This window comes from Ambystoma mexicanum, chromosome 4p (genome assembly GCF_040938575.1).
Source record: "Ambystoma mexicanum isolate Mex_15411 chromosome 4p, UKY_AmexF1_1, whole genome shotgun sequence".
Classification (NCBI taxonomy): domain Eukaryota; kingdom Metazoa; phylum Chordata; class Amphibia; order Caudata; family Ambystomatidae; genus Ambystoma; species Ambystoma mexicanum.
The window spans coordinates 860086320-860108673 of record NC_090927.1 but is presented as its reverse complement, the minus strand read 5'-3'; positions in this window follow the sequence as shown (position 1 = coordinate 860108673).

The following is a 22354-nucleotide window of genomic DNA, read 5'->3' as shown; positions in this document are numbered from 1 at the left end:
ATGTAAAGAGTGTAACGTTAAATTAAAGAATAATGGAGTGTGTTAGTAAATGTATTCAAAAGTAAACCGCATGCACGAGATATGTAAATTAGGAAAGTGAACCTGGCGCGACCCTAGCCCAATGTATTATTAACTTGTAAGAGGCTGGACATCATTTTTACAAATTGTATAAATACGTCGGTGTCCAGCTAGCAAATTCTGCTCACTGCTCACATTGAACCCTGCTGGTGGTCTCTGATGTATTGACGGCCAAATAGCTATTTATGTACTTTGTTGAATACTGTTCAGTTTTGTAATAAAGATTCTGGGAATCTTTATAAGCCTGTGTCGGTGTATTTTCCTTTGCTTGGTGTAACAGCCGTAATGTTGTATTTTTTCTGATTCCACAGATGGTGCCCGAATTGGGACCCTCAAGATTGACTTCGTCTCGTTGAAGGTTGGCTCGGCTATCGAACTGGGATCGGACGGTGCCAACAAAAACAGCCACTCTAGACGAGAAGCGAATTCCTCGACAAAACTGCACGATCCGATCCCTGAACGGTGAGCTGTAGCCCGAGGCGACGTCTTGACGAGGGTCCATACATTCGAGGTGGGTAAAGTTGTCGAAAATCACCAGACACGTGGGTCCTTAGCATTGTCCTTAGTAACCCGATCAGGCCTCCCAGTCCTTTGGTCAGGTGAATCGTGTCCCGATTCTTAATCTAACCCTGACAATTTGAATTTGGAGCATTGTACTCACAAGCACAATTATTTAACCAGTTAACACCAGAACTTTGATATGCCTGGGAAATTGTCTGCCTGCCTTAGGGCATTATTCCGCAGTGACAGACAATCTTTGGAAGATAGCCGTCCCGCACCACAGGAGGGGTCGCCGGCATGTACTATGTACTGTAAGAAAGGCTTTGGTAGCATAGCATTTAATGACATTTGGCACAGACAGACCAGACATAATTCTAATCTTCGGTGGCCAACCAATGGTAGTTTTGAAATCCCTCGTATAGAATATTTAGAGTCTGTATTAGTAAAGAAAAAGGCTAGACCTGTAGCATTTGACACATTGCACAGTTGGAAAACAGAAGCTTTGCAGCAACAAAAGAGTAGAGAGAAACATATGCGTAGACATATGACAAGTGTCGAAAAGGCACGGTTATATGATCAAAATAAACAATTGGAGTCAGTTAGGAACACGGACAGGGCGTTTCAATTAGGCATTCAGAAAATCTACCCTTCAAAAGATTTTCATACGTCAGATGAATTTATTAATAAACGTTTGCATGAACGAAGGCCCGATGCCTCCGGGCCGCCTCCGTACGTCCCTCCTCCTGGCGCTTTACCCCTTCCCGTTGTTGTTCCCCCTCCTATAGTTCCTCCGGTCCTCCCTGCTGTTCTTCCTGTTCTTCCAGCCGTCGCTCCTTTGCCTGCCCCCTTGCCTCCACCTGTTGACATTCAGAATGCGCCTACTCTTCTTCTTCCAAGTGATTCTGCATCGCTTATAGTAGACCAGGGAGCGAGACCAAGGGTTGTGACTCGTAATACTGTGTCCCCAGACAAGAAGAGTGAATTGATTGCTTGGGCTAAACATTGTATGGAGAAGGGTGAACAAGCTGATGTTTTTTCCACACTAATTAAATTAATCACATTAAAAGGTGAGGAAGCACGAATTTGTAAGAAGGACGCGATAAGATGGATTTCGGATATGTTGATAACTCCAGATAAAGTATATGACACGTATAGTCAGTATACGTTAGAAATGCAAAAGAAAGTGATACAGGTTATGGTAGAATACCTGCAGAATGAGTGTGTAAGAAGAAAGATTTGTTGTCCCGCAGAATTGTTGAGTGTTTATAAGAGCCTTTTCGATTGATACTTCTTCGACTGCCTTAGTGCTTGATTTGCCTCTGTTGCTTAGTAAGCATTCGGAGCTGCCTACTTCTCAGTTGCCTATGAGAGAGGTCCCTCTGACATTTGTCCCGAAAGTTGAGATTGCGGCTGATGCTGCACGAGGTATAGTCACCGGTGAAATTCCTGCACATTACATTTCACAGTTTGTTCACGTCCCGTTTTCAAGACAGGAAGTGAACACCATAAAGCAATCTATTCCCGATATAAGAAAGAATCCGACCGGATTCTATAAAGAAATAGTCTGTCTTGCAGTCGTCGGTATTCACCTTAAGTGATATTGACCTATTATTTCCCGTACTCCTGCCAGTTGATTTGTGGAAACAGATTAGGACTATAGATGACATACCTGGGTTGGGAGATACATGGGATAACATGGTTAGGCTAGATAGAGAAAGACCAGTTGGCGAACGACTGCCTCAAGTGATATTAACCTTGCCGGATAGAATCATTGTAAAATTGAAAACCATGGTTCCTGAAAAAAGAATCATTTGGGACAAGCTTACGGCCTGTGTCCAAGGAAAGTCTGAGGGTGCTACCGATTTCTTCAATCGGTTCGAGCAGGTATTCTCAGATTTCAGTGGACAAGACTTAGGCGTATATGGTGGGTGGCACGTTAACACTAGCCATAAGAGGATTGTGTATTTCCCTATGCGGGATCATGATATCACAAGGTTTACTTATTTCCATTATTATTTCCCCGTCACTCTCACTGTCAGTAAACAACTCTTCATCGGTTAAATTGCACAGCATTATATTTGGATCTATGCACAATACTGTTCTCCATTCGCACCCATGTGTGTCCAGTCCTATCACTGGAATACGTTTGCTGGAGACCTGCACTCCCTCTAGGTCAATAGACAAAATTGTTCCTGGCACAATGTCTGTATTTACAATTGGGCGGAAGACAAAATCGGAGGGTACCTTCCACTCTTTTCTTGTTATCTCTGGCACCAGTCGTGCTAACACCTTGATACCATAAATGAACCTATCCATGTCAATGGGCACCCCTCTTACCGCAACTTCGTTTGTCATTGTGCTGATCATCAGCATTGCCCGTACAGGGGGATTTTGTCTTGCCATTTGCTGTTGCATACCCCTCTGCTATGGTTGTTGCTGGTGCTGCTGTCTTTGTTGCATTTGGGGCTCATTATAATATTGCTCGTTTTGTCCACCCGCTTTCATAGGCAATCCATAGGGACTTCCTGGGTGTGGATGGCCATACTGTTGTTCATTTACCATAGGGGGCTTTCCTGGGTAATACCCCATGGGTCGTATTCTACATTGCCTTGAATAATGCCCCCACCTCCCACAGTTCCAACATGACCCTTGTGGTCCTCCCCTCATCCCAGGTCCTCCAAATCCTCTATTTCCCATTCCACTTGAATCCCCCTCTTGGTCCTCTATACCCACCTCGTCCTCTTGCTGGCCTCCCTTGCCATTGGGGCCCTCCGAACTGTTCCTCTCCATCCCACTGCTCTTGTCCAATTGCAGCCCATGTTGCGGCCATTCTGGCTAGTGATTTTCCCACTCCCTCTTCTCCTTCTCCGTTCCTGTCAGTTGATGTTGCTGCATTCAGCGCTGCGACCTTCACTAATTTATTTTGTACTAACTTTGCTTCGTCTGCCAACCTTCACTGTGCTATCTATTTTTCTCTTTCTTTGATCCTCCTACAATGGTGCACAATTATGCTCTGAATCTTGGGCCACCCCTTGGCTTCTATCCCAGCTATTTTATCCAAGGCCTTCTGCACCTCCTTCGGAAGCCCTTTTTTGATTATAAAGTAGAACAAGGCAGTAGATTGATCCCACGCCGTACCCGTTTCACTTCTCCACAGGTCTTGCACCCAGAGAATAAATTGCATAGGCTCCTCCTCCTCTCCCATAATGCACAGCATCACTAGGTGTAAATCTGGAATATCTGGAAACATTCTCAGCAACGCATCCCATACTTGTGCTCTAACATTGTTAAATGGCGATCCGTCTTGGCGGACACAGCTCATTGTCACTCCTGGGAACCCTGCCTTCACCCAGACTGTCCGCTTGATCACCAATAGCGGACACAGCAAACTTTTCACATCCCCTATTGCCAATGGTACTCCCGCTGTGTTCTTTTCGAATGCATGTATCCATTTCCTTGCTCCACCCGAAAGTGGAGGGAGAAGTTTCAACAAGTTATTCTTATCCATCTGTGCCCATGGTATGTAGTGGGGCCTCCCTGCTCCTTTGTGTATTAGGGGCATTTACAGCTTTCTTTTTCCCCCTTTCTTGCTTACTGTTCCCTTCCTTGTTTTACTTACCAGCATGTTCCCTACTCTGTCTTAACCTCCCCTGCCACTTGGTGCAGCTCTTTCATCCTCTTCGTCGAATGGGAATGGCAATGGAGATCCAATCGCTGCCACTCCCTCTTCATACTCATCTAAATCACTCCATATCTCCTCTACTTCCTCCTCTTGTTCCCTTCCTTCTTGGGTGTCCCCTCTCTGGCAGTCCAGTGTTGCTGGCCATATTATTTTCACGGGTTTGCCATTTAAATGGAACAGAAACTCACCTGATAGCCACTCTTGTTCTTGCCCTTTTTGTATTGGCACTGACGGTGGTGGCGGGTATGGTGTGAATCTCCCTGCGCCACTTGGTGGAGCGGTGAGTCCGCCCAATGTTAAGGGTGGTACTCTCCCCCCCGCCCTGGCAACATCTGGACCCTGTCGCATAGCCGTGTTATCTCCAATTGTGCATGCGCAAGCTGTCTGTCTAAATCTCCTGTTATTTGTATCCAAGAATGCTGGATTTTAGAACCCCCAGTCATGGGGGGGTCCACATGTTTGCTTAACAAAGGATATAAAGGTCTGAAAGGGAGACCTTCCGCAGGACTGTTGACAGTGATAAAAAACGAATACAAAGGAAATATATTCCGGGTTATGACTCCCTCACCACTTATACAAATAATCATAATTCAAGAGTATAACGGAGGCTTTCATCAATCCAAGAAGCATTATCAAATTATTATTAATCTTTACTGGAATCCTAAAGCTAAGGATGGAGAGAAGTTCCTAGGAACTGTGCTTCAACACATTGACAAACTGAGAGCCGAATTTGAGAAACCCACATTAATCATTTGTGGTGATCTCAATATAGACTGTATAAAGAAGTCTCATGTTGAACAAAGAGGAGTCTCACAACAGAGAGCAACGCGTACGAAAAGATGGTTAGCGGAGATGAATAGTCGAGACCTCTTGCAGGTAAATGGAAATGTGAACGGCGACCGACAAGGAGCAGTCACATGGGCTTCATATAATCAAAACGCAACCCTGGACTATTTCTTTGTGGATAGAGAAACGTTCAAAACAATCTCTTCGCTGAATATAATTCCAACAAGCAAAAGCGACCACAAAATACTTCTCCTTACGTGTGTATCTACAATCAAACCACAGGAAAGTGCATCGGCCTACCAAAAAAACTGGCCTTACAAGGTTGAAACGAACAATGGCCTTAACAGATTACGAATAGCACCAAAAATGACATCGAAGCTCAAAAAAACCATAGAACGCTGGAAACTAACAACTAACATGGGAGTTGAATACGAAACATGTCTTTCCACCTTCAGAGTAAAATCGGGTCACAAGATACAGCCAAAAATTCCTCGACTGCATAAATATAACTCTGAACTGGCTGAAAGAAAATCAAAGCTAGCAATAAAGATAAGAGCTCTAAACAAACTGAACACCGAGGGGGCATGTGAAGAAAGGGCAATGTTAAAAAAAGCCTACCGGAATTGGGCCAAATCTCACAGGGCCTTACTGTTTCAAAGAGACTCTGAAGAGATGCTGTCAGCTACCGCCAATAAAAACGCTAAATTCATGTGGGCCCTAATGAATCAAACAAGCGTACCACAAGGAATAGAACAGATAAACCCGATTCACGAAGGAAAATGGATCCAATATTTCCAAAAAAGCGTATAGCCAAGAGATGCTAGAAGAGGCTCAGACGCAAATAATCACGGACAAGACTCCTTGGAACATTCCATTCGAGAAATCGGAAATCATTGTACTAATCAACAAGGCAAGCAGTTCGCGGGCACCTGGGCCCGATGGCCTAACAAACGCCATATTAAAACAATCACCTGAAGTGTGGGCCGACATGTGCTACGTACTGTTTGAACGAATCATCAAAACTAAACAAATACCGGAATCTTGGACTAAAGCGATTATTATTCCCATTCACAAAAAGGGAGATAGATGCAAGCCTGAGAATTATCGTCCAATATCTTTGTTGGACGTAATAGGCAAAATATTTGCAGGTATCCTCTTAAAGAGATTAAAGGAATGGATCATAGACTCAAGAAACTACGACCATCGGCAGACAGGGTTCGTTGAAAAAGTTGACTGCGGGCTAAATCTGCTCATACTCAACCTATTAAAGGCTAAAATCATCTGCGAAAAACAGAAACTTTACCTGGCGTGCATAGACATGGCTGCCGCTTTTGATAAAGTGGATAGACAAATCCTGTGGAAAAAGCTAAAGCAAAGGGGATGTCCTGAAGATCTCGTGGCCGCTATCAAAGCCATGCATACTGACACATGTATCCAAGTAAGGTTAAACCAAAAAGGTAACCTAACCAAACCGATCCCGACAACAAGAGGCCTAAAGCAAGGGTGCCCTATGGCAGCGATCCTTTATAACTTTTACATTCTGGAGATAAAGGACTGGCTTGTCATACCGAGAGGCTGTTCGCCTAAAATAGGCACCTTAGCAGTGGGGCATCTGTTGTACGCAGATGATTTGATCATCATAGATAAGACCCCAATCGGTTTGCAGAAAAAACTGGAAGCCCTAGAAACATATGTCAAAGAAAACAATCAAGAAATAAATCCTGAAAAATCTGAAATCCTAATAATGAAAACATCAAGAGCCAGAGAGAAAAAGTCTTTCAAATGGTATGTCAGGAATAAAGTTATCCCAATAACAACGAGCGCAAAATATCTGGGAGCAATAATAAGTGCAGACTGGAATGACCGACCGTGGATAGAGCACATAATGCGTAAAATGAGTCAACTAACGGCACAAGCGCTTATATTGAAACAAAAATTCGGAAAGTTTTCGATCCAACCAACAGTTGACTTTTATAACACAAAAGTTATTCCGTCTGTTGCTTATGCCGGAGACACAGCACTCAGAATACCATCAGAATTTTGGGGTAAGGTCGAAGCTACATTTTGGAGAAGACTAATGAGACTACCTCAATGTGTCCCAATGATTATAATACGACATGAACTGGGCTTGTACTCCTTGCAGGCCACAATTATATGGAAAGCCCTATTAACATTCAGAAAGACGCTAATCAAAGACTGTCCACCTCAATATGAAATCTTAAAGGACGAAAACATAAAAGCGCAATTCTAGCCACTGTCTAGTTGGAAAGAAAAATGTAAAGATCTCTTACAGAACTTAAATATGCCTGAGGACACACTATGCAATAACCCTAAAAGGGTGAAGATTGCGTTACTGTGTGCTGACTGGGATAAAACAGAAACTGCTCGCGCCAATTCCAAATCTCAAACACTCTCAAACAATCTCAGATCAGTACCAAAAACTCTACCTAGCTATCTGAAAAAGAGTGGGAATCCTATTCATCGGGATCTAATCTTACGATTTAGATTAAATATCCTAAGAACAAAAACAAATTTGAAAAAATACGGCACAGTAAGTGATAACATGTGCCGGCTCTGTGAGCAGGAAGTGGAATCTCTAAAACACTTAATAATGTTTTGTCCTGAACTAAGATTAGCAAGAGATTTATTCCTACACCCAGCATTAACTCCGACGTGCGGGGTGGATTCTGATTTATGGTGGGAAACTTTGTACGTTAACCCTAATCAGAAAACCATGAGAGCTCTTGGAATTTTTCTCCAAACGATGATGGTTAAATTGGAAAACAAACAGGAATTACACAGTGAAATAGAAAAGGATCTCATGACGAAGGAAAAAGCATAACCTTTGATATATGTCTATACTTAGGCCAAACCAAAGAGGACTTGAATAAACAATTAAAAAGTGGCAAGTATGGGAGGAAATGCCATAGAAATATAAGGAAGACTTCAAGATATGGTTTGGCTTTGTAAGTGAGCGAAACAAGCAAAAGTTTGCATTTATTTACTCTATATGCTTAATAAAAAAAAATAAAAAAAAAAAAAATCTCCTGTTAACTGCGCCAAATTCACTGGTGGGGCACTGGTTGGGCCATGCAGCCGCCCTCTTTCATACGGGGGCGGCGCAGTGGCAGACGCTGTTGCCGGGGTCGTTGGTGTGGTGCATGTTGGTACATATAGGGGCTCACTGTATCTCACTGCAGGTCTTGTCATCAATGAGTATATCTTGGTAGGGTCATTCTCTGTTGTGGTTGTGCATTTTCCCCGTGTAGCCCTATCTCCTCCCTCCTGCACCTTCTCTTTCTCAACTATCGCATCCTTACTTACCCCACCAGCAGGTGCTACTTCTTTGAACATTCGCCACAAATCTAGCACTTCTCCTCTGTTCTGCAGTTGCTTTCCCCTGTATTTCGCAAACAAGTGTGTAGATACTAGATCCAATACCCTCTTGTCAAAAGACCCTCCCTCCGGCCAAATAGGCGTTATGCTGTCTCCTTTTATTTCCACCAGCCATTGATCATGATACTTTGGTATTTTCTCACTATATAAAGGGAGACGCTGAGAAATGGGCGCTAATGGTGTTGTCCCTCCCATGATAGTGTATTTGTACACTTATCTTTTGTCACTTCACTTTCTGAGGATAAATACACAACCAATCAGCCAACAATCTCTATTTTGTGACACATCTTATTCAACCTTGCTTAACTGTTGGGGCCAACAATATTTCAACAACCTTATTACTTCCACCACCTTGCTGGAACCACAAAGTATTTCAAGAGGTATTCATTATTTGCCACTATTCAACATGTTTATCATATTATTCATACATTTCATTACCGATTTTCCTGATCAACCTTAATTCTTTTTCGATTCACAAATACATAGGCACTTACTTAACAGAACAACATGTAACACTGTTGCACATGAACATAAAACACATGAACATATAACATGAACTACCTTCGTTTTGCTCCCCTTCTTAATTGTTTCAGTTTATACCCTTCACCATTGCTTTCTCATGCACTCCCCACCTCTAAACCCCTCAATCTACCTCACCAAGAGTTCTGCTCACACAGAAAAAGAATATTCTAAATTACTACTCCGAACCTACTAAATATATGAGAGAGACTCCTACTGTTTTCTCTTTATCTTCACTTATTTACCTGCACTGGACGAGACAATGCTACGCAGCGCCGCCTTCTACCCCCTTCGGGCTAGGATCCCTTGTACCTCTTTTACCTCTTTTTCTCAACAAAAACCTAATGGCCATATAAAGGATAGGTAAGAAAAAGCATCAGTAACATTCACACAGACCCTGACTGCCCTAACTTTTATCTTGCCAACTCTGTTATTTGTTCCCCTTTTGCAACCCCTCTTTTTCTCCCTCAGAAACTTTCAAAAACGGTACTCGCATGTTCAGTCAGGTGGTCCGAGAGCCACCGTTCACTGTCTATCCACAATCTGGTCCGCACCCCAACCAAGCTGTGGCCCGCCTCGGCAAGTAGTTTTTAGTTGGTTATTCAGAAACCAGGAACCCTTGGACCCTCCCATTGTGCACAATGGCTGGTCGACCGCGGAGGCAATGGTTTTGCTGGGGGACGTCCCGGATCTCGCCGCACGGCACGGGGCCTCGGGGCCTCGGGGCACCTGTCCCAAATCACATCGCGGGGGGGAGGTCACCAAATGTAAAGGCCCATCCCCGTTTTAGTATGTGCAATACAAATAATTAGACACACCCCAACGTGGAATGAGACTAAGAGAACAGGCTGCAAGTCTTTATAAATAGTTGGCATCCAGAGAACTCTGCTGCCCGAGAGCGCTCTGACAAACAATACACTTACAATCGATTATAAGGGCAGAAAGTGTCATAAGTGATGTCATACATGAATGCTGCAAAGTTAATCGTAGTTTAGTTAAGTTTAGTTTATTCATTTGTAATGCGCACCAAACCCGAGGGTCTGAGGGCGCAGGAGCAACAAGGAGACACAAGCTTGTGTTGTATAGGCGCATTTTGGTGCTGTTCCTCCGTGGTTGGCTGCTGGGTTGGCAGGAGGGTGAGCGTCACAAGGTCCATCTGTCTGTGTCCAAGCAGGGGTGAGGGTCAGGTCACTGTGAGGCAGGGTGGCCGCTAACTAAGCTAAGCTAACATAATACACTACCATAAAACCTGCACTAAATAATAGTCATTACAACTCCTTTGAGCAAATCACCATAAACCAATAAATTGTATTGATGTAATCGCACCCTTACTTATTGGGACTTATATGGGGTGCCAGGTTAAGGGTCTTGACCAGTATGATAACATCGATTGCGGGGTGGGTCTGGATTTATCAAAGAGGCTGGGGGGAAAGTTGACGTTTGTTAGTTGTAGGAGGCAAAATACTGTGACGAAGGTCCGATTTTAGCTAAGGGCATGCTGGGGTGGGCTTCATGGCAGGGTGACATATCTGGTACATCAAGAGAATACCTTGCAGGGACACAGGGCTACACTGGCAGTCATTTTCCAACAGAGAGGTGAGGGGGCATGGGCAGGTTTATGGAGATGGATGAGCTACAAGGTCTGGCTCAGGCCGGTTCACACACGGGACAGTGATCTCAGAGGAAGAGCGAGATGTTATATTTGTTTTTGTTGCAATTGCCTCCGGCTCGAGCGTGAGAATGGAGCTGCAAAACTTTCAGACACAGGGAGAAAGGGTTGGGGCCCTGTGTGAGCGGCGCTGCTAAGGGGAGAGAAGCCTTTTTGTATTATCGCAGTGAGGCCTAGTTAAAAAGAGGAGTCGAGGGTGCACAAAATGGATGCCACGTGTCCCGCGCAGGAGCTCCATCTACGCCAATGCCAGCATAATATTGATATTAACATAAGGGCGATGGAGGCGTCCCCCACCATTGGTAGAGCACATGGTCCAAGCTGTACTGAATGTATGGCGGGGGGCCCAAATGACCCCTCAGTTCCACACACCCTCTTGCCCCTGAAGCCTGCTGCAGTGAAACTGGTCTGATCATCAGGAGCAGAGAAATCGCCACTGTCCTGTTTGGGAATACTTACTGTATCGCCGGAACTGAAAGCCGCAGAGACGTCCTTTTTGTCACATTTGAACCTGGAGCCACAGTAGACTCAACTTTTTGTTTTACTTGTTGCAGACCTTGCCGGCTTTTGCTTCCCATTTCAGCAATTTCTGAGTGCAAAAATTAACTATTACTTTACCTGGATGCTGCACCCTTAAGTGTATATTGAGGCTGCTGCAATATTTTATTCAATTTTCCTTTTTAGAAGACACTTATGTGGAATGCGCTTCGGGTAAAAACAATATACGTCACATCAACAGGATTACTTCTTTAGTGATATTTTATTTTTTACATGTAATTTCCTTTTTCATTCATTAATTCACATACTGATTTTATTTCCATTCGATATTTTATTTTTTACATGTAATTTCCTTTTTCATTCATTAATTCACATACTGATTTTATTTCCATTCGATATTTTATTTTTTACATGTAATTTCCTTTTTCATTCATTAATTCACATACTGATTTTATTTCCTCTCAACACGTGTTTCCCCACGTTTTGTGCACATGGTTCATCAGGAGAGATACTGAATAGAAAGAGAATATGAAAGAATAAAAAAAATGTAAGTACATTTTAGTTGTGTTATGTATATTTAAATCATGGGTAGTGGTGGTGAAATGCGGTGAGCAATTATGATTACATTGCTTATTACTTATACTCACCTAGATTCTTCATTAGGCACTTATATCCCTAATTTATTTATTCCGTTTTCATTTTTGTCTCTCTCATTTGAGAAGATATTGTTTAGTAAGTTTTCTGTAAATAATGAGAGAAGGTATCATAAGTTTAACCCAAACTCTATGTGGAATTCATGGTTTCCATAAATCTCTCCATGGTACCCAAAGCTAAATATTACCAAAAATATATAAGGTATCTTTCCAGCTCAGAGTCTACTACTTGCTTTCCCTATTCAAAAGAAAATTACCTTCAGTTCAACCCGGTACAATTGCCTCCAGTCTGCCAGGATACGCGCTGCCTTTCTACTAAATTTTCTGTCCTTTATAAAGACCACGATCGTGTGACGCATGACGTCACCGCGCCAAGTTACACGATGGTGTCACGCATCACGCCATAGCATCAAGCGCCCATTTTGATTGACTGTTTTTACCGTGATACCAGACTAATTCATCCATTTTTATTTATTACAAAATTCTGATATAGCTATAATAAATGTATGTTCTTTTAGTATGTTCCTTATTTTAGTGTATCCTTCCTTTGAGGCCTCTTATATATGGATCAAAGATTTGTATGGGACCAGACAGATGCAGCTTTATAGGTAAAAGGTAAGGAACAAAAAGAAAGTGAGAAAAGGAAAGATAGATAAATCAGTCCATTAAAAAGAAAACCTTTTTACATACATAATCAACAATCTATACTTGTCTTAATGCATTCCATAATATTGATACACAGCAAAGGAATAAGCAATTATACTAAAAATCAAGAATTATCGGCATAAAGCATGGAAATAATAAGAAAAGAAATTATATATTTTCTAGCACTCTATTTTCAAAATTAAGATTTCTATAGCCAATACGCCTTCTCATGCTCAGAGTTCAGGCCAGAGTGACACGTATCCAAGGTACATATCCATTTGGCTTCTCTTCTTCTTAACTGAAGTTCTCTATTTCCTCCTCTTTCCATTGTGTCAACGCTTTCAATGCCTAGAAATTTGATTTCTTTAATTTCAGTTATTTGATGTTCTTGATTGTATTGCACTGCCATAGGGTATCTCATATCATTATTCTTAATAGCTCTTATGTGTTCTTGAAGTCTGATCTTTAGTGTTCTGATAGTACTTCCCACATATCTTTTTTTGCAAATACACGTAATTGCATAGATCACATATTTTGTGTTACAATTAATATATTGTTTTATCTTTTCATATCTTCCATTTGGTAATCTTATTTCTTTAATTCCATTTTCCATTTGATTGCATGTTACACAATTTCCACATCTGTAAGTTCCTGTTGGTGCCGGCACTTTTAGAAATTGACTGAGAATCTCAGTTCTATCTTCTTTGAGATGACTTGGGCTGACTTTTTGTTTCAATGTTGGAGCTCTTCGATAAATTATCCTTGGTTTAGCTTCTATATTATATTTGACCGTATCCTCACTTTGTAGAATATTCCAATGTTTTTTCAGAATTTTCTTTAGAATGTATGCTTCACTATTATAAGTGGTAATGAAGTCTACTTTTGTTTCTTTATTTTTCAACTTTGGTTTGTCTTTCAGCAATTCAGTTCTGGGAATTTTTTCAGCTCTTCTTATGGCTCTTTCTACTTCCTCAGTTTTATAGCCTCTCTTTATAATCTTTTCTTTGAGAAGTAGGACATGTTCTTCATATTTGTCTTTTGAGCTGCAATTTCGTTTTGTTCTTAGAATTTCACCATAAGGTATATGTTTAATTATGTGCTTCACATGGTTACTTTCTGCATGTAACAGTTTGTTTACTGCTGTAGGTTTTATATATAGATCAGTCAAGATCTTATCTTCATCCGTGTAGATTTGTAAATCCAAGAATTCTATGCTCTCTGGGCTTATTTTGTCTGTGAATTTAATGTTATCGTTTGTGTTCAAATAACTGATGTATTCATGTAGTTTCCTTGTGTCACCATTCCATATCGTTAATATGTCCTCAATATAGCGTCCCCAGTAAACGACATATCTTTCTGTGAATGCTGGATGTTGCCATGCGTGATTGATATCAAAATGTCCCATGAACAGGTTTGTGTATAAGGGTGCAAACTTGGCCCCCATCACCGTACCCTTCTCTTGTCTATATATTATTTTGTTGAACATGAAAATGTTATTGGTTAAAGCAAAATGCAACATTTCTAGAATCATTTTGTTTTGTTGAAAAAATGAAATTGATCTTGTTTTTAGAAAAACCTCAGTCGTTTCTAAACCTTTAAGGTGTTCAATACTGGTATATAAAGACACCACGTCTAAAGTTACAAAAATAAAGCTTTACTCCCAAGGTATTTCTGCCAACTGTTTACTGTCTCTCAAGTACGATGCTAGGTTGGTTGTTAACGGCTGTAGATGAAGATCAATGTATTGTGAGGCTCTCTCTGTTAGTGAGCCTATGCCATATATTATTGGTCTACATACTGGAAATTGGTTGAATGTTTTGTGAATTTTCGGTAAAAAATATATTATGGGCATTATGGGGTAGGTGTTATCTAAGTAGTTGTATTCTTCTTCTGAGAGTAGGCCCATTTCTTCCCAGTTTTTAATCATAAGAAGCCATTGAGTCTGCAGTTCTTTAATTGGATTTTTTTGGAGTATGGAATAGCAATTCCTGTCACTCAAATGTCTATTTCCTCTAGTTATGTAGTCCTTTCTTTGCATGAGAACGATGTTACCTCCTTTGTCAGCGGATTTGGTTACCCATTTTTTGTTTTTAGCAAGAGCGTCAAACGCTTTTGATTCTTTAAGTGAAAGATTATGTTTGAATTTTGCTGGTTTATTTTTGAGATAATTTTGTCTCAGATCTTCACCAACCATTTTTTGAAAAACATCTATCACATTGTTTTCTGCCATTTTAGGAATTACTTTTGATTTCAATTTCAAATTTAATCCTTCCGTTTGAAAAGGATTAATATTCTGTTCTTCCAAAAACATTTCTGTAGTGTAATTTTCCTCAGTAAGGTTCATGATATTCAATGTTTCTTCTTCAATTTCAACCGTGAGTGGTGAAATTTCTTGTTCTGCCCTTTTTTCTTTTTTGTTCATTTCTTCAGCAAAATATTTTTTCAATTTCAATTTTCTACAGAATTTGAACAAATCCACTTGTGTATGAAAATTATCCGCTTTGTTTGATGGACTGTAGTTTAATCCTTTATTGAGCACTGTATTTAATGTTTTGTCCACTTGTTCTCCAGTTAAGTTAATTACTAAATTCACTTGGTCCTTTTCTTTTGTGGTCTGGTTTGAATTCCTACTTCTCCTCCTCTTTTTCCTCTCTTGTTTTTGGGAAGTTGGTTGATGTACTTTCGCTTATACCTGATCTCATGCCTCTTCTATTCGTCATCCCTTGTTGAAAATTTGCTTTTGTGATGGACTTGTGCCTGCAGAATTCTTCTAAAAAATTGAATTCTTGTATTTTGTTCGATGTACTTGGTACTTCTAGTTTCTTTTTCCATTTCACTGTTCGTTTCTGTATCTGATGATTGAGTAGTTGATGATTGTGTATTAACATTTTTCTTAATTTTTGGATAAGCTTTTGAAATCGGTGTGGTTTTTCCTTTTATGTCATATTTTCTCTGATATGTATATACTCTTCCAATCTTATAATCAATTGCATCCCTTAGAAATGCTTTTTGTTTTTTAGATTTCAGTTCCTCTGTGAATTTGTTTAAATAATCATCCAATATCTGATAATTTTTAAAAGTTATTTCAGGAAGATTTAATTTTTCAATGGTTTCTTTTGGTACTTTTATTTCTTCTAATGCTTTCTCATGTGCTATTGCTGAATGATTTATAATTCTAATCATGATATCTTTTGATGTTTTTGTGAGGAGTGTCTCCCAATCTTGCAAATCTTCTATGTCTTCATCCTCGAAGGATGGGAAGATACATATCCTTAAGCCTCATGGGATTCTTCCCATATCCATGTACATTTTTAAAGTTTTCATCTCCCACCACTTTGCTAGTTCTTTTTTGGAAACTGCTTCTAATCTTTCAAATAAGTTCCTCATTGACGTTGAGGTCTGAGATGCTCGTACATCTCCAGGTGTCTGTCTATGTCGTAAGTACAATTCTTCTGCTTCTCGTCTTTCAAAGATGTCTGCCATTTTCTTTTTCCTTTTTTTCAAAATATGAGTGCACGAGATCTGCCTTTAGGAAAGCCCATTATCAAAGTTTTGTTTACCTTGTTGCAGACCTTGCCGGATTTTGCTTCCTATTTTGGCGATTTCTGAGTGCAAAAATTAACTAGTACTTTACCTGGATGCTGCACCCTTAAGTGTATATTGCGGCTGCTGCAATATTTTATTCAATTTTCCTTTTTAGAAGACACTTATGTGGAATGCGCTTCGGGTAAAAACAATATACGAATGGAGCTGCAAAACTTTCAGACACAGTGAGAAAGGGTTGGGGCCCTGTGCGCAGTGTGCGCGGCGCTGCTAAGGGGAGAGAAGCCTTTTTGTATTATCGCAGTGAGGCCTAGTTAAAAAGATGAGTCAAGGGTGCACAAAATGGATGCCACGTGTCCCGCGCAACAGCTCCATCTATGCCAATGCCAGCATAAGACTGATATTAACATAAGGGCGATGGAGGCATCCCCCACCATTGGTAGAGCATATGGTCCAAGCTGTACTGAAAGTATGGCGTGGGCCCAAATGACCCCTCACTTCCACACACCCTCTTGCCCCTGAAGCCTGCTGCAGTGAAACTGGTCTGATCCATCCATCAGGAGCAGAGAAATCGCCACTGTCCTGTTTGGGAATACTCACTGTATCGCCGGAACTGAAAGCCGCAGAGACGTCCTTTTTGTCGCATTTGAACCTGCAGCCACAGTAGACTCAACTGGCGAAGTTTGCTCTGCAGTGCGCCTAGGGCCGGTGAGTAACCCTAACTGGTGGCCCCTAGTGCCTCCATCCATTTTTATGCACGAGTGGCCCATGGGGGTCCCTCTCCTTTCCACTGCTAGTGCGAACTAGCGTACTATTCCCGAACTTTGGAAGCACCTCTGCCTTCAAGTGGAGGCCCTCCTCGAATAGTGGGAATCTATTCATCGCCTCACCCACCTTCCTGTGCTGCTAGAGACCCCTGAAGAGACCCCGTTTTGCCCATTGGAACAACTGCGTGCACCTGCACTTCATGTACTATTGAGCATAAGGCTCCTCTCTTCTTAGGGTTTGGACTACCTCTTAGTTAGGTGCGTGTTTGATTTTGAAGGGGACTAAAGACTATCTGCACTGCCTATTTTCCTTCCCCTCTAGGTTGTGAACCCTTTAGACCCAAATGGTCTTGTATATATCTTGTATTGATTGTCTTCTGTTGGTTTGATAGTATTGCTGTGGTTCTTTTACTGTGTGTTGCGTTACAAAGGCCTTGTAATAAATGTGTTTATATTTTTGATATATACACCTGTCTGGGAGTAATTTGTAAGTGTCCTTGCTCTGTGTGCTCATTGAGGTCTTTCAGTCACCCTCACCCCTCCTGAGACTTAGTCTTGACTGCAGACCAGATTCTATGGAGTTCTTTGCTGCTGTTTCCACAGTTGAGAATTTGTTGTAATAGGCTTTTTTGGCTTTCCAGATTTTGGCTTTGTAGTTGCGATGGTGCAAGCCGAAAGCGGATCTGCTGAGATATGTCTTTGATACTCGCCGCTTGCGTTCCAGAAGTTTATTTTGTTTTTTTGGCGTTCAGTTCAGGCGTGAACCATTTGGGAAATGGTCCATTGCGGGAGAAAGCGTGGCAAGAGGGGGTGAGAGGAATTAGTGATTCATTGAGCCTGGAGTTGATGGTTAGGGATCTGTCTGGGGGGCGGGTTTGTAGAGGAATCTAAAAAGTAGGGCTTCGGCTAGGACAGTGAGGATCTTTACTTTGTTCCAGCATTTGAAGTCTCGGGGGGAGGCCGGTGGTGGTGAAGCGGGAGGGATGGGGGAAGAGGATGGAGAAAGGGATAGCAAAGTGGTCGGATCAGATGAGGGGTCTGCGGGGGGGATAGATGAATCAAGGCACAGGGGCTGAAGATTGCATCAAGGGAATGCCCCCTAGAGTGTGTTGGACCATTCATAAGAAGTGAGAGGTGGAGCGTGTCAAGGCTGTCGACCAGTGGATGGGTCATGGGGTTGGTGGGAATGTGCAGCCAGATATAGAAGTCACCTAGGAGAGTTAGTGAGGGGTGATTTACTTGAATGGTGGCTACAGAATCACAGATGTTGTTTGAGAAATGTCTGTCTTAACCGGGGTTCTGTAGATGAGTAGGAAGCTGTGGCAGAAAGTCGGAGGTAGTAAGAGTTGAACTAGAAGGGATTTGAATGATGCATTGCATGTCTGAGATTCTACGAGTGAGACAGAGAAGTGAGATTTGAAGAGGACTGCCACGCCGCCTCCTCTGGAAGGTCTATTGAGCGGGATGAGCGAGTAGCCGGAGGGGAATGCTTCATGTGCAACAGGGGCAAAGTCATCGGAGAACCAGGTTTCGGTGATAAAGACTAGGTCTTGTTTGTCAGAGGAGAGGAGGTTGAAGATGCTGTGTCTGTTTTTTGCTACAGAGCTGGCATTGAAGAGGATGCAGTTGACTACAGTGTGGCTTGTGGTCATGGAGGACATCGGGATGTGAGCTGGAGGAACTTGGGGGGGTCTGAGGGTCGGATGGGGGACGTGGGACATTCTGGTTTATTGAGACTGGGGGGGGTAGTGAGGGGGAAGGGTGCCTGCAGAATTTGAGTGGTGGCCCGTGGGGTTAGATCGGCTACATCGGCAGAGGCTGGGAATAGGTGTGCAGAGGAGGATATGTGAGGGGTGAGGCTAGAGTCGAGGAGGGCCGGGCGAGTGGACAGATGGTCAGTGGGTGTGAGGCAGATTCGGGGGTGAGGAATTGGAGTGGGTCTCGACGGGATCGGGGGGTCCGGTGTGCAGGGAGAGAAGTCAAGGGAGAGGGGGTGGAAGCGGGGCAAGGGAGAATGTGATGGGGTAGGCAATGGGGGGATTGGGTGGTTGGGTTGAGGTAGTAGTGGTGAGGAGTAAACAATTGTGGAGGGGGGCCATGCTAGTTTCCTACTTTTCACAGGTTTTGGAGCAATGGGGGTGTGTGAGAGGGTGGGGGGACAGAGGGTGATGAAGATGAAGCTACTGTTCTTGCGAGGGCGAGACCTGCTGCTTTTAGAGAGGGGAAAGGATATGAGGGGGGTGGTAGTTGGCAGGGGTCGATGGTGGGTAGTTCTGAGGTGCTTCACGGGAGATGGGGGTCCGTAAGGGGGGGCAGAGGAAAGGGGGCAGTTCTGTGGTGGGTCAGTGGAGGGGGACTTGGGGATAAGGGGGGTCCATGGGAGGGAGGGATGTTCGATGGGGGGTGCACGGAAGGGGTTGAGTTTGATAGGGGGCAAGGTGTCTTGGGGTGTGGAATTAGGGAGTTCTCAATAGCGGTCAGAGAGGGAATGGGGGCGATGAGTTTGGGTGAGAAGGGTGGAGGGGAATATGCTTCTGCAGATGGAGGTCCTTGGCGTGACAAAGTGCACCTCTGATTTTTTAGTTGGATGTGGGGGGGTGGTAGGAGAGTGGGCGATGTTTAAAACTCCAAACCATGGAGAGACCTGAAACCATAACTGCTAAATCCTTAGGTCCTGGTGGTAGACCCGCATTGAATGTAAAGGTACACAGGGGATCTATCTGGTAGAGGGAAATATCAGAGTTTGGAGACATTCCAGCAATACAGCGAGAGACACAAAGTCAAAGCCTGAAGCTAAAAGAAAAAAGCAAAGACTAAGAAGCCAGGGATCTGGGAACGGTCCCAACAACAAGAGTAAAAGAAGGAAGAGCAAGATGTGCCCCAACAGTATGCCCTTTAAGAGATTTCCCAGGTGAAAAAGTTTGGACGCAAAGTACTTAAGTACAGGTTTGAAACTTTCAGCTGGTCACATCCTTTGGACATTGCAATATTGAATGGGGAGTGCCATAAGGACTTTTTATGACGAGGTAGACATTTATGATGAAAACATTATGACACGGAACAGACTGAACAATACACCAACTTTCTGTTTACTCATCCTTGACACAGTTTTCGATCAAGAAATCCTTTATTTGTAGAGGGGCACCAAGGTCCTCTAGGTGTTTGGTCCAACAGAGTGCTTAAAGTACATCTTAAAAAGTAACTTCTTTGGTTCACCCACTTTCCAATGGCACGGGGGTAATGTTTTTGATTTTCCTCACAGTACCTCCCATGTACCATTTCCTAATGATATTGCACCCCACTTAAATGTATAGGTATTCCACAACAAAAATGTGTCCTGACAAAGGCTTGCCAATGTATTTCTTCTGGTTCTGAAACATGTTGACGTAGATCTTGTATGTGTGTAGACAGATTTATTCATTTTAACTTTGATAATTGTGCAAATTGTACTTATTGTTATTTATTGCTAATGGAGAAATCAGAATTAAATAAAGAATTAATTCAGAAATATTTGAACATGAACCTACTTTGAGAATATTCCACTTGCTGGACATACTTTGTTGTGTAGGTCACCTTGAATAATGAATTTCTTTATGGATTGGCATCTGCAGTTACCAATCATGTGTGGTTTATTGTTATGTGCATTAGAATCTTACATGTAATTGCATAATATATTTCTGTACAGTTTCACCAAGTATATATGGCATCTTTATATTGGTGCATCATTTATCATTTTGAAAATATTCTTGAGCAGTATGGGCAATCCCTCTCATGAAGGAATTTATCACAGTAAGGTTTTCATCATTTTGCCAATAACAAAGTAATATTCACAAGCAGCATGGGTCATTCCTCATCTATGGTGTGCTATTATAGCACATAATTCTGTAATGCTGATCATATCCCTATTGCAACACCATCACTACTATTGTGTGGCCTCAATATTAAGGGTGCCTGGGGGATTGGGGGGTAGTAATACAAGCAATACAATTGTATGTCCCAAATATCTATTTTGAGAATACAGGTCCAAAAACACCATTGTTAAACTATAAAAGGCAGCTGTATAATATGACAGATTATATCAGTGATAGAATGATGTCATATCATTCACACCTTTTGTCTCTCTCCTCCATCCTCTTACGACAGAGTAATAAATGGTAACATGCTCCCTAGCATTCTCAGCATCCCAAAACAGGTACTCTTTCTCTCTGGCTCTCGAAGTTTAGCTTATTAAAGTTTTTTGAAGCAATCCAGTTTTCATCCACCTCGCTAAATACTGCTTTGTCATGACATTCAGTTTACCCCACTTCTTTTTGATCTCAAAAGAGACGAAGAACAGCATGTTCTTTGCTTCAAATTCAAGCTGGCCCATTTATAGCCACTCTTGGAATCCTTTCCTTATTCCTCAAGTCAGTCATCCTGACACTGAGCGTAGGACCTTCTTTCTTCTCCCTCAGCTTGTCTCCTAAATTCAATTTGATATTATTCATCAACATAAAAGGGGTCCTTTTCGTATCCAGACTCAACATTTCTGCCACTCAGTTACTACCAGATACTCTTCCTCCACTTAGAGCGGAAAACAGATTGCACCAAGCTGTCTCTAACATTCTCTAGTGTTTTGTCTTCATTACTAGGGATGTAGGGATGTTTTCTCCTTGATGGGCATAGCACATTGTTATGCACTGTGGCTGGGGTTTTCAGTACTCCACTCAAAGTGCATCTCTAACTGTATAATTAGATTCCTGGAATCGAGTTTTGCTCTTCAATTGAGTTTCTTTTTCACTTAGTTTGTACATTTTGTACTCCATGCGGGATATGGACTTTTCTATGAGGTTGAGGGCAGCCAATATAGGATTCCCAGACTGGGAAGCACCAGAAGGCGGAAAGGATTCTAGATCGCTTTTAGGACAACTTTAGGGATTAAGAGTACACATCTGCCTCTTGTCTTCCGACTTGCTCTGGTTCTGGTTGTCCCCCATGATTTTACTCATGTGATTTTTTACCTTTATATACCCAGCAGTCCACAAAAAGACCTCTCTGCTCCACTCGGTGAAATATACTGTCTTGTTAGATCTCCTTCCCATCAGTGGGGTTCAGCCACCTGGTTGAGCAATGTGTTAGAATTGATCACCAATACAATGCCGCTGTCCTTTTTTTGTTCCCTCACACCTCACAATGACCACATGTCAACCATCACCATCTGCAGCCTATTTATGTAACCAGAGGCATACCACGTCTGTTGCTACAGCCCCCTGGCAGTATGAACACTGTGCATTTACCAGTGCCCTGGTCTTCCACTATGTAACTATGACATGGGAACCACCCATTGCACCTCAGTAGACTCAAACGATGTGGAGATTTTTATTGGTCTGTAAAGCTGCACTGCTACTATCTAATTAAACAACCTTTTGGTACCTCAACATATTGTGCTCATGCACCAATGAGGCCGAACTGGCAAGTTTCCCGCCTCATCCGAAGGGGCCAAGTTTGCGCACCTCTTCAAAGGCTTCCTCTAGCGGTGTCCTTGCTTCCTGAATCCTGGGGGAGGCCTCCACCAATATATGCCGTGATTATTCTTATTTTACAAGTGTATAATGCGTCTAAGCAGGCAGGAATCAAA